This window comes from Canis lupus, chromosome 2, assembly GCF_048164855.1.
Source record: "Canis lupus baileyi chromosome 2, mCanLup2.hap1, whole genome shotgun sequence".
NCBI lineage: Eukaryota > Metazoa > Chordata > Mammalia > Carnivora > Canidae > Canis > Canis lupus.
This window is the reverse complement of record NC_132839.1, coordinates 30,787,037-30,795,079: the sequence shown is the minus strand read 5'-3', so window position 1 is coordinate 30,795,079 and position 8,043 is coordinate 30,787,037.

Sequence of the window (8,043 nt, the reverse complement as noted above, 5' to 3'; positions counted from 1 at the left end):
GCACATGTGCAAGAGAGACTGTGGAGGGGGGAAGGAGCAGGGGCAGAGGGAGAGAATCTTAAGCAGACTCCACACCCAGCCTGGAGCCTGGCCCTGGGCTCTAGCTCAAGATCCCAGGCTCAAGACCTGAGCCCAAGTCAAGAGGCCCCTGCTTGATGCCCTGAGGCCCCGGGAGGTTACCTGGCAGTGAGGCTGGCTTCTGGTTGGTTGGTTGGTTTTTCCTTTTCTTGAAGACTTGTGCTAAATAATAAAAGCTACCTTGCTTTCTTTCCGCCTTGTCGCGCGTGTTGGGAGCACCACGGCAGAAGGGCAAGCTGTACCCTGAGAAGGGCAGACACATCAACAAAGGAAAGCTCCAGAGGGAGAGCAAGCACCTGTGGCCTTGGCCAGGTCCCTGCATGGGCACCATTCTCCCGAGGGGATCCAGTGACACCCTCTTAACTCCCTGTGGAGAAGACTGCCCCTTGCCAGCAACTGTGATTTCCTATCAGTACCCCTGTCGTGCGAAGTACACTTCTGACCATATGGCACCAAACAGCTGATACGCTGCCCCTCCGCCCTGCAGCTCCCGGTGCACAGGCCTCGTGGGCTGCTGTCCCGTGGGATGCCTGCTCAAGGGTGGGTTAGGAGGGCAGGGCAGGTCCCACTTCTCCTCTTGGTGCTCTGTTTTGCTCCTGCATAACATCACCACACTGCACTGAAGTTTTCACTGATGAGTGTCTTGGGTTGAATAGCGTCCCCCTGAATTAATTTCTACCGGGAGCCTCGGCATGGAATCTTGCTTGGAAATAGAGTCTGCAGATGTGATTGGTTAAGACGAGGTCACAGTTGGTTAGGATGAGCCCCAAATCCAATCATGTGTCCTTATGAAGAGACACAGACACACCCATAGGGCCCCGTGACAGTGGAGGCAGAGACTGGATGCAAGAGGCAGAGACTGGATGCAAGCCAAGGAATTCCAGAGACTGCCGGCAACCACCAGAAGTGAGGAAAACACAAGGAAGGATTCTCCCCGGAGCCTTTACAGGGAGCATGGCCAATACCTTGATTTCAGAGTTTCAGCCTCCAGAACCATGAGACAATAAATTTCTGTTGTTTGAAGCCACCCACTTTATGGTCCTTTGTCACAGCACCCATGGGAAAGTGACACAGTGAGTGAGGGAAATTAAAGGAATTCAAAGATATGCTGGAAAGAATTTAAAACTGTGAAAAATGTGACTTCTCTTACAATCTAAAGAAAAAGTCTCTGAGAGGCTGTTCCTAGAGCTCCATTTCCTCACCTTGGTCAAGGTTCAAGTCAGGGCTTTCCATGGGAGCATCTTCTTCAAACCTCCATAGTTCAAATCTCCACCCACCTCCTGGGAAATCTCCTACACAGCCATTAGGGGTTGGTTTCCAATGTCAAGAAGTTTGACATCTCCTTCTACCCGCCATACCTTCTAACTTCTTTCTACACCAGAAGTAGAAGCAGATGCTACAGCCTTAACCAGCTCCCACAACTGTATAATGTCCGATCCCCGCGTGTAACTCAGGGGGGTTCTGCTTCTCCTACTGAACAGTAACCTATCTAGAATTCGGTACCAGATGTGGGGTGTCCTGGTTACCTAGAGCTGCATAACGAAACATCCCAACACTTACTGGCTTAAAACAATAACAATCACTTTATTAAATCTCATGATGCCTGAGGGTTGAGTATTTGGTAAGTATTTAGTGTGGTAGCTTTGTCTTGGTCCTTGCTTTTAGACTTCTGCTAATGGTTTTCTCAAGGCCCTTCCGTTTCTGCTCACCAGTGCCAATGGCAAATGCCAGTTGTTTTAGAGTTTTGTTATGGCAGCATTCAACTTCCAGGTAAAAATCTTCTGGGGATGCCTGGGTGGCTCAGCAGTTGGGTGTCTGCTTTTGGCCTCTCTCTCTCTGTGTCTCTCATGAATACATATATAAAATCTTTTTTAAAAAATCAGGGGATCCCTGGGTGGTGCAGCGGTTTAGCGCCTGCCTTTGGCCCAGGGCGCGATCCTGGAGACCCGGGATCGAATCCCACGTCGGGCTCCCGGGGCATGGAGCCTGCTTCTCCCTCTGCCTGTCTCTGCCTCTCTCTCTCTCTCTGTGACTATCATACATAAATAAAAATTAAAAATAAAAATAAAAAATAAAAAAAATAAAAAATCTTCTAGTATCTGTTACTGGCTTAAAAATCATCCCAAAACAGGGATCCCTGGGTGGTGCAGCGGTTTGGCGCCTGCCTTTGGCCCAGGGTGCGACCCTGGAGACCTGGGATCGAATCCCATGTCGGGCTCCCGGTGCATGGAGCCTGCTTCTCCCTCTGCCTGTGTCTCTGCCTCTCTCTCTCTGTGTGTGTGTGACTATCATAAATAAATAAAAATTAAAAAAAATCATCCCAAAACAATAATAATCATTTTATTATCTCTCATGGTTTCTGTGTCTGAGGGATTTGGGAAGGACTCGACTGAGTACCAGGCTCTGGCTTAGAGTCTTCATGTGGTTGCATTCAGATGATGGGTGGAGCTGGAAAGGCAGGGGAATGGAGCAGCTGGGGGCTGGTCAGGCATCTCTCCCTGTACCTGTGGTCCCAGGATCTCCCCGAATGGTCTCTCTTCACGGACCACTTCATTGCACTGTGGCCTTTTAGCAGTGAGCCATTCATACAGGCTGAAAGCTTTAATGGAAAGGAGCCCAGTGAATAAGGGAACACCTTTAACCACTTAGCTTGTTTTTGTTCCAAAAATGTAATGTCTTCTCTTCCTTCTCCAAAGATATTAATAATATTATTTTCTTTTTAGTGTTTATCTCCTTCCATAGCTTATTTCTCCCCAAATTTCTTGTTTGCTCTCTTTCATAACTGTCATTAATTCAATTTGGTTCTATTTCTTTCTTTCTTTCTTTCTTTCTTTCTTTCTTTCTTTCTTTCTTTCTTTCTTTCTTCTTTCTTTCTTTCTTTCTTTCTTTCTTTCTTTCTTTCTTTCTTTCTTGATTGTATTTATTTATTTGTTAGAGAGAAAGAGAAAGAGCTTGCACAAGCAGGGGGAGCAGCAGGCAGAGGGAGAAGCAGGCTCCCTGCTGATCAAAAAGCGCAATGTGGGACTCGATCCCAGGACTCTGGGATCAGGATCCTAGCCAAAGGCAAACACTTAACCTACTGAGCCACCCAGGGATCCCAATTTGGTTCTATTTTATTAACTATGAGGTTAGACCTTTTAAAGCTGCTTATGTGTCACATGCACTTTTTTTCTTTTTGAATTGCTTTTTCATTTCTTTTGCCTATTTTCTAAATGTGGTGATTGTCTTTTATTAAAGGTTTTAAAGAAGTCTTTAGGGCAGCCTGGGTGGCTCAGCGGTTTAGCGCCGCCTTCAGCCCAGGGCATGATCCTGGAGACCTGGGATTGAGTCCGCGTCGGGCTCCTTGTGTGGGGCCTGCTTCTCCCTCTGCCTCTCTCTCTCATTCTCTCTCTGTGTCTCTCATGAATAAATAAATAAAATAAAATAAAATAAAATAAGTCAAAAAGAAAGTCTTTATATACTAATGACACTGTTTGCCATTTATATTGTACATACTGTTCTCCCATTAGTTGTCATGTTTTCCCCAAGCTAAAAATCAGAGTAAATGCTTCATAAAAGGATGTTTACCTGATTTACGAATGTATATATATATAAAGATTTATGAAAATATATCGAAATAAATTACACTTAAAATTTAACAATTTGCCTTTAAAGTAAATAATAAAAATTCCTGATACAAGAATTGTGCCTTTTTTTAAAAAAAAATTTTTTTTTATTTATTCGTTAGAGATACACAAAGAGAGAGAATCAGGCGCCATGCTGGGAGCCGGACACAGGACTCGATCCCGGGTCTCCAGGATCACACCCTGGGCCAAAGGCAGCGCTAAACTGCTAAGCCACTGGGGCTGCCCTAAGAACTGTTTCTAAAGATCCATATCTACTAGATAACAGTTCTCAATTCTGGCTACACATCAGAATCATTTGGGGAATATCCAAAAGTACTGATGTCTGGGTGCTAAGCCCACCAAAGATTGGTCTTGAGATGCTACTATGCAGCCAGGGTTGAAAATCCTTACTATATATAAATAAATCCTCTTGATCAGAGCTGGAAACCTGTGGGTCAGGTTTCCCTCCAGAGAACTTGAGGCTGGTCATTACACTTGGGGCTTATGCTTCTGGGCTATTCTGAGCAGCCTTTTTTTTTTTTTTTTTTTTTAAGATTTATTTATTTTTTGGAGAGAGATAGAGAGCACGTGCAAGCAAGCTTGAGCGGGGTGGGGGGTAGAGGTAGAGGGAGAGAGAATCCTAAGCAGACTCCCCACTGAGTGCAGAGCCTAATGCAGGGCTTGATCGCATGACCTCAAAACCACGACCTGAGCTGAAATCAAGAATTGGAAGCCCAATCAACTGAAGCACCCAGGCACCCCAAATCTCCTTTCTATTGATGGGCTACAAAAAGTCCATTTGCTCATATGAATCTCCACTTCCTCTTCTGTCACCAACTGCCTGAAATTCTCAATATTATAACATTGTCAGTCCTTAAGGATTTTCCTCTTAAGGTGTCCTGTTGTTTGAGGGTTTAACACATTGGTTCCCTGGTTCCTTGCTATTCAGAGTGGTGTTTTGGACAGCAAACCCCCACATCAAACACTAGGCCTAATGAATCAGAGTCTGCATTTAAATCAAATTTCCAGATTACTCATATGCACGTTAAAGCTTGAGAAAGACAAATCTGCAGGGAATTGTCCACCAGAAGGTAAACTACAGTAGGGTGGGGACCTTGTCTAACTTGTCCAGTGCTGCACTATCAGACCTGACAATTATATATGTTGAATGGGTGAATTTGCTTATTAAATGTAGTTAAACATGTTATAGAATATGTGTCGACAAGGTTTTCTTTGGGTGCCACTGTGACAGGCTGAATCCTATTGTGGGTATGTTTTGCTCAGTGCACCATGATAATATGTCGTACTAGTATGACTTGGGTTGCTTGGCACAACTGTGCTCTAACAGATGTAGTGATTTATTACTACTATTTCTATTATTAGTTTTTTAAGATTTTATTTATTTATTCATGAGAGACACAGAGAGAGGCAGAGACACAGGTAGAGGGAGAGTTCCACTCCCTGTAGGACTCAATCCCAGACCCCGGGATCCCATCCTGAGCCAAAGGCAGATGCTCACCACTGAGCCAGCCACCCAGGCATCCCTACTATTTGTGGTAGTTTTTTTTTTTTTTTTAACACCTCATAAGGGACTTTTATGTATCTTTATTTTTTCCCTCCAGTGTGCAAAAACTCAACTCTGTGAACCTGGAGAACATGGCTGTCTCTTCTTAATGTACAGGCAAACACAAGATTGAAAAATTTGTGCAAGATTGACAGTGAGCTAATGCCAAACTAGAATTTGCACTCAAAACTCTCAAGTTTCTAGAAAGACAACTGGCTAACCACCTGTTGTTGAAGGCTCCTACTTAGAACTCAGCATTGTATAATGTTAATGAAGTTCAAACTTCTGCAGCATGAACATGAAAGAAGTATAATTCAGGTAGTAAAACATCTCATTTAAAGGCATGTCCCTTAGTTTTCTGTACTAATACATTTGATTTCAAGTAAGTAATTAAAACCTACAATAAAACCCCAAAGTGAATATTGATAATATACTCCTGTAAAGATTTCATGAAATAAATTTAAAATAAGATTGTATTGGGTATTCACCAGAAAACTAACATGAAATTGCTCTGCCTTTTATAGCTCTTTATCCTTATGAGCTGGTACGAGAACATATTCTATTTTGCGGAACTGTCACTTTATTTTTTGCCTCAGAAAATAAACCTTCATTCCTTTTTGATGACACCCAGAATAATCTCTGATCATGTAATTTACTTCTCAGTTCACCAGAGGATATTTGTAGCGAAGTGAACTTCAGAGATAGACGTTTAGGATAATGCTATGACGTTAGAGGCGAAGTAGATAAGAGGCATTTGGAAATAGATAAGAGGAATTCATGACAATGTGATTATCTTTTATAAATGATTCTGTCCTTGCCTATTTTTATATAAGAATGTCATTAGATGCATTCAACTATCATTTTCAATAGACTTTATTGTTTAAACCCAAGAGTGAGATCTGTTTTTTAGTTGCCTTCACATCCCTCAGAATTTTGTACATGACACTGCCTTGTATTTGATATAAACCCCCAAAATAATTGTTTAATTGAATTACTCAACTGTACTGAGACCTCATGTTTATGTTCTTTAGATGTAGGCCTCCCAAAACCTAAAGTAATAAGGATAAACACTAAACTCAATCTAGATTATTTTTTTTAAAGGTTATGTATTTAGTCATGGGAGACACAGAGAGAGAGGCAGAGACACAGGCAGAGGAAGAAGGAGGCTCCATGCAGGGAGCCTGACTGGGACCCAATCCCGGGTCTCCAGGATCACGCCCTGGGCCGAAGGCAGACGCTAAACCACAGAGCCACCCAGGGATCTCTTATAATCCAGATTCTTAAAACTATCCTCAAATAGATTAAAGTGGGGGTGTTATTAAGCTGTAAGTTTAACTTCCAAAGTCTACCTTAGAGTGAACACCATCCATGGCATTCCAACACCATTTCCTCCCTGGAGCTTTCTTCATCCCTGTACCCTTGGTTAAAGTTGAAGGACAATAATTTTGGACATTGAGTGGGTCATGCACAACAGATCTAGGTGTGCTTTATTCTAGAAATGAGTGACAAATATAAGCAAAGTCTCATCTGAAGAGACCTGGAAAGAAAAAAAAAATGGCCTCCATTTATTGAGAACTTGCAAGTATCAGGGGCTACACTAAATTCTTTATAAAACCAACTCCACTATTACTATCTCCTATTTACGGATAAGGACAGATGGAAGAACTGAGACCAAGAACTAGTGAGTGACCTTCCCGAGCTACTGAGTGGCAAGGCTGGGATTTGAACTCAGGCTATCTGGCTGCAGCCTGGTTATTCTCTAAGGTCTGCTGCTTCTCCAAAATGATTGTTAAGGTTTCTTTTTTCTTGTCCAATGAATTTAGACCATTTCCACACCCATTTAGAACTAATTTGTCCTGCATCCCATTCCTAGTTCACTGGATAAACTTATTCATAAAGCCTATCATTAAAAACCCACACCCTAAAATGAGCACGGGAAGCAAACAGTTTAAAGGATTCCAGTAGCAATTAGCTTTCCCCAAATAGCACATTTTGTTTAGCAAGGACTCTGGAAAGCCAAAGAAGTCGTGCTAAATCACCGTGATATTAGGGGGCCAAGATGTTTCTGAATGAGTGGGATGCTCCATGGTGTCCAGGCAGATAGGGTTTCTCTCTTCTGGTCTGAGAGAAAAGAATATATAACAGTGTATATATTCTCTGTGTATAACAGGGAATTTGGACTACATTATGGCTAATGCTCCTTCCATGCCTATACCACCTACTTTGGCTTATCACTGTTTCCCAAGGATGGGAGGTAGGCACATGACTCCCCAGGGCTCTATGATATTCATCTATAATTCTGGGCTGCTCTTGAAGCATGCAATAAAGTAAAGCATATATATGTAGTAATAAAACAAGACACAACTGATGGAAAATAATGCAAAGAAACTTCATGAATCCCATATATATGGGTAAATGATATTGGCATATGTTGGTCCTCCTTGGTGTGACAAATGAAACAGGCATTAACATGGAGGACAAAGCTCATTAGAGATCTTTGTCAATGATACTGTAGAGTGCTGGCTTCTACTCCTGACCAAGGATCACCCTTTTCTACGCGATAAATACCTACCGGGTACCTACTGTGTTTTGGACATTGTTTTAGACATTGGAATTATGTCTTATTCATTTGGGCAGCTATAAGAAAAATGCCATAAACCAAATAGCTTATAAGCAAGAGAAATTTATTTCTCACTCTTCCAGAGGCTAGAAAGTTTAAGATCAAGCCCTGGCTGATTCTATATCTGGAACCACTTCCTGGTTTGTAGATGAACTTCTTTCATTATAACCTCACAG